Genomic DNA, 5,874 nt, shown 5'->3' on the forward strand with positions numbered 1-5,874 from the left:
TTCCAAACTGTCTTCCCAAGTGGCCGTACCATTTTGCATTCGTGCCTAAAATAACTGAGAGTTTCCTGTTGCTCCATGTCTCACCAGCATTAGGTGTTGCCAGCGTTCAGAATTTTGGCCATTTTGATAGGTGTGGGGTGGAATCTCGTTGTTTTAATTTGCATTTTCCTAATGACTTAGTGTGGAGCGTCTTTTCATATGTTTATTTGCCATCTATATAACTTCTTTGGTGAGATGTCTGTTAAGGTCTTTGACCCATTTTTCAATTAGGTTGTTTTCTCATTGTTTTATGAGTTTTGAGCGTTCTTTGTATATTTTGGATAGCAGTGCTTTATCAGATGCGTCTTTCGCAAATATTTTTCTCCCAATCTGTGGCTTGTCATCTCATTCTCTTGATGCATATTCAATTTAAAATTTTAATTTAATTTACAAGTAATATAAAATTTTACATTTTGGGGGAAATAAAATGAAACAAAACAAAATCTGTCTTTACTTTCCCCACCCCCTCATCTGAGTCCACCTTTCTCTATGTTTTCATTTGACATATTTCTATTTCCATGGGAAATATATAGCTCTATTTTGTGTACATGTGTTTTATATAAATGCTGGCATATCAGACCTATTACTTGCCAGTCACAGTCATACTGAGTCTTGAATAACTGCCCATGTTAAGACACTACAGCCACCTCATTCTAAGCATAGCATGATATTCTATTAAATGAATAGATCACAGTGTATTTAGCTTTTCCCTGTTGAACAGATCCTAGGTTGCTCCTAATTTTTTCATTTGTCCCTTTATAAAAATTATTTTTAAAATTTTTATCAAATTCGTGCATGTTCATGGTATTTAAAAAATCAAATAATATTACAAAGTTTATAGCAAAAATCAGTAATGCACACACACACACACACACACACACACACACACACACACACACACCCTGAGACCTGTTCCTCAGAAAATGATTTACTACTCTTCAGCGGTTTCTTCTGGCATTTACCTCCATATTTCTGAATGTGATGCTTATATGCTATTTCTGGATTTATCAACCTGAGACATGACCTACTACTGTCTTCTATGGTAATATATGAGGATTTAATGTTTTATACTCACTTATACTCACCCTCGCCCACTTGCCTCCCCTCTCTCTCTTCTTCTCATATAATTACAGGTTGATTTTCTGATTAAATCCGTTTTCTCTGTTTACATTCTTGTGACCTGGAAGGATTTTTTTTCCTGCCAAGCAGTGGTTCTCACCTTTAACTGCACCCAGGGAGCTTTAAAATCACCCAGGCAGCTTTAAATACTCCTGAAGCCCAACCTGCACCCCAGATCAATTAATCAGGCTATCTTCAACTTTTTCCTTCTCACCCTTACTTAGATGTTTTATTTTTGCTCTCACATTTTTTTTTTTATTTACACGACTCTTCCTTGTTCTCTGGCTGTTTCTCTAGCAGACACCGTTGGCATTAGCCCTTGGCATTCACCCCTGCCTGCTGCCCAAAGCTGTTTACTGCAAATATCTGTGACCTCTGCCTAAGGGCTGTTTTCTTCCAAGTGACTTCCGCAGCCTGAGTGCAGGACAAGTTGGAAGTAAAGAAGGTCATTTCCCTTGGAAGGAGTCCTTTTTATTTTAATTTATTTTATTTATTTATTTTTATTTTTAAAATTAGTTTCAAGTGTACAAAACAATGTAATAGTTAGACATTTCACCCCCACAAAGTGATGGAAAGAGTCCTTGAGCTCTGGTTGGAATACCCACGAGGCTGTTTCCCCCCAACAAGATCAAGCTTCAGGTAACTGGCTAGAATAACACCTTTTATTGGCTTCTTTCCTTGTGTCACCTCCCAACTCCTCAACCAGTATTTTCTGGGATTCACTACCAATAATCCCTTGCACTAGAATCATTGTCTCAGAGTCTGCTTCTGGAGAAACCCAAAAAGACACTCTTTAAAAGAAAAGAATCTTATTCTTGTCTCCTGGATGCACTACTTTATTATCTCTCTGAGGATATTCATGATAGCGAGCTCTAACATCTGTTTTAAAAGCCTCATGCTTGAGGCGGCGTTGCTGGTACATGGAGACTTAATCTGGCCCATAATTTCTACGGGTTAGTTTTCTGGCATTTCTCCAGAGGTAACTCTGCAGGCTTCCACTGCAATGAGGGTACGTGCCCAGCTGGCAGCATGCTTAGAGCCAAGGGGCGGGAAGGACCAGGGTTCTTCCTAGTCAGCATTCAGGTTTTCCCATCACATCCCTGTTTTGAGTATAGTATCTCTCCCTGCCTTCTGCTGTGCCTGGTGACCTTAGGTCTGGAGCCTTCTGCTTCCGTTTTTCTGTAGAACAAACTTCTGCCAAGGTCAGGAAGGGGTAGTTGCCTGGCTGCACCAGATCTGAAAAGAGCCCTAGGTGGTTATTCCAGTTATATCGCTAAGTAAAAAAAAATAAAATAAAATAAAAAAATTCCTCAAAACTAATCAAGGCAATCATGTTCGTTTTATTATCTCCCATAGTTTCTGTGGCTGAAGGATTTGGACAAGGCTCAACTGGAGGTTCCTGGCTTAGACTCTCTCATGAGGTTGCAGCCAGGAGCTAATNTGGAACGGAGCCCTTCAGGCTGCATTTCCCAGGCTCCTGGATCAGCTGGAGGGCACTGGCTGGAGCCCAGTGGGCAGGAGAAAGGAAGGAACTTAGGGGCTGCTTCCACTCTCTCTCTCTCTCTCTGCCTTGGGCAGCACCTCTGGTTGTGGCTGCATCTCTTCCACGCTTCCAGCTCCCAGAGGACAGGCCTGTCATTTTTCCAGCTTCTGCAGGTGACCCTGGCCCCTGGCCTCCAGTGAGGTGACCTGCTCCTTTGCTCTTTCCGCTGATAGTAGCTTCCTACTCCTGGTGTTTTTTTGGCTCACCCACCCCTCCACCATGTGTGTATCCAACCCCCTGCAATCAATTAGATGCTTAGAATGGTTTCTCTTTTCCTGATTGGACCCTCACTGATCCTGGCAGGGATCTCCAGAAACATTTGGGAGATCTTTGGTCAAGTCTCCTTGACCAAAATCAATGCACTGATGGTGGCAGATGAGACATGTTGTGGGGGAGGGCAGTTGGACATGCTCTAAGTTGCCTGGGGAGCCAAATAGAGGTAGCAGCTCCTTCCAGCCTGAGAAGCAATGTTGGGAGTCCCATTTGGGTGTCCTGCCGGCCGAGGCCGCTCACCCCTAGGCATTCCTCTTTGGTTTCTGTGGACCACAGACCCGCAGGCTGGTCCTCAGCATGAGTTGCCTTCAGTGGCTGTTAACCTTTGCAGGGAGTAGCCCTGGGAGTGGAGAATGGCATCTTAGATCTCATGATGTTCCCAGGACCTAGGCACAGTAGGTAATAATAATAACAACTCACATACAGCCTTTACTGTGTTCAGGCACTCTTCTGAGCACTTGACATGTCTTAATTCAGTAAACATGTGTTATGACAGTCCCGTTTTACAGATGAGGAAACTGAGCCATGAAGAGCTAAAGGAACTGGTGATCAATTGATGTTTGTTGATGACAATAGCATCAATAATTAGGGTAGCAGAGTGCTTAAAACCAATGGCTTGGATCTGGATTTTGGCTCCTTGCTAGTGTGTGACCTTCCTCAGTTTCCTTCTCTGTAAAACGAAGATAATGATGCTCACTTGACCAGTTCCTGAGAAGACTGAGTAATGTGTGAGTCTCAGTGTAGCAGAGCTTGCAAAATCTAAACTTATGTATATATAAATATATGTATACATACATATGTATATACTTATATATATATATATATACTTATATATTGTATAATGTAAAATTTTTCTTTACTGCATATAGTCTACACTTCAATTTTTTAAATCATGTACTTATTTATTTATGATTAGTAATGGTCTGAAAACAAGTTATAACCTTCAGATTTAACCAACCAACAATTAACTTATTTTATCTGATAAAATAATACAGGTAATGAATTTGCCTATATTCAGACACTAGCCTCAGATCATAAGTTGCCCTTTGGGGATCACATTAATAATCCTAATATATGAGATATTTTTTAAACTGCAGTGTTCTAACTTTTTATTTTGAAATAATTTCCGTTGCAAAATATAATAAAGAACTGCCAGACATCCTTTATCCAGATTTTCCAAAGTCCCCAAATGTTCACATTTTAACTGCATTTGTTCTGTTTCTCTCCCTCCCTCTCTCTACCTCCCTCCCTCCCTCTCTCTTCACGGATACTGTCTGTTCTGTCCGTGTCTAGGAGAGTCCAGCACAGACCAAGTGCTCTCAGTAAGTATGTGCTGAATGAACAGAGCCAAATGGGAACAGAGAAAGACCAACAGTTGTTGTTTTACTCCTATGTATTAAAAAAACAAAATGAAAAAAATATAAAAACAGAGTAATAAAAATTGCCCACATGGCTAGCCTCCCAATGGTAACATCACCTACTTTAAAGGCTTGTTATGAGACCGACATGAGCTCATGGGTATAAAGCGCTCAGCTCAGTGGCCAGCCAAGTGCAAAGGCTCCATCAACACTGGGTGGATTCATGAGCAATGACCCACTCTAAGACCAGTGCCTGACTCAGGGTCCCTCTGGTCCTGCCAGCCTGGATCCTAAGGAGGGAGACCATTGTGTGGGGGACAGAGATATGTCCTTCAGTTTCCTTCTCAAGGAGGGACCCTGTGGCAGATCAAAAAGCAAAGAGAGGCGGTGGGCCAGGCTGAGAAGACATCGCACTCAGCTACTAACTTGCTCCTCAGAGAAACGGTCTGATTTTTGCAGGCCTCAGTCTCTTTATCTGAAAAATGGGGGTATTTACACCAGTTCCATTTACTTTCCAAAGGGTCTTGAGGGTCAAATAGCTATACTTAAAAGCTCTTGGGAAAAAAAAAATGAAGCTTCAAGGGTTGATGAAAACCTTTCACTGTCCCCAACTGCACCCCAACCCTAGGCCCAAGAGTCCCCAGACCTCCCCTCAACACCCTCCCCTGCGCTGGCTCCAAGAGGGCTTTATGCAAAGGCCTGCACTGACATAGTCCCTTGTTTCTATTGATTTGGAAAGGACTCCTCCTTTAGGAATGCTGAAACAAGGCCCGTGGTAGGCACCAGCCCCACATGCAGCTCACCTGGAGGAGAGGCCTAAGCTATCTCTGCCCTTCCTGGAAGGTGAGTCACTCTATCAACATGCCTCCTGATGTCACAGCTGGTTCTACCAGATCTCCCTGGAGCTGGGCCCTGCCCTTGCCAAGCCAGAACCTTTGCCCTCCTCCAGTGTCAAAAGATACATGCCAGCCAAAACTACCGGGAACCCCAGAACCCCATTCTATTCAAAAGCCTTTCAGACCATTACAGTCTTGGTAAAACAATTATTACTGAATAACGTAGAGGAAAAAGAGAGTTTTCCCTCCCTCCCTGCCCTCCATCTCGATCCACGCTCCGAAGAACCATTATTAAGAGCTCATTTTGGAACATTCCAGATTCTGTATAATGCATATTCAGTTTTCTTTATGAGGACTTTTTTTTTCAGAGCAGTTTTAAGTTCACAGCAAAATTAAGGGGAAAGTACAAAGATTTCCCATAAACTCCCTGCCCCCACCCATGCACGGCCACCCCCATTATCAATAGCCCCATCAGAGTGGTACATTTGTTGCAATTGATGAACCTACATGACACATCATTATCTCCCAAAGTCCATAGTTTAATTAGGGTTCACTCTTGGTGTTGTACATTCTGTGGGTTTAGACAAAACATATAATGACTTGTATCTACCATTATGGTATCATATGGAGTATTTTCACTGCCTATTCACCCCTGTCTCCACGTCCAACCCCTGGCAACCACTGATCCTTTTACTGTCTCCATAAT

Source organism: Hipposideros armiger, unplaced genomic scaffold (genome assembly GCF_001890085.2).
Source record: "Hipposideros armiger isolate ML-2016 unplaced genomic scaffold, ASM189008v1 scaffold_423, whole genome shotgun sequence".
Taxonomy (NCBI): Eukaryota; Metazoa; Chordata; class Mammalia; order Chiroptera; family Hipposideridae; genus Hipposideros; species Hipposideros armiger.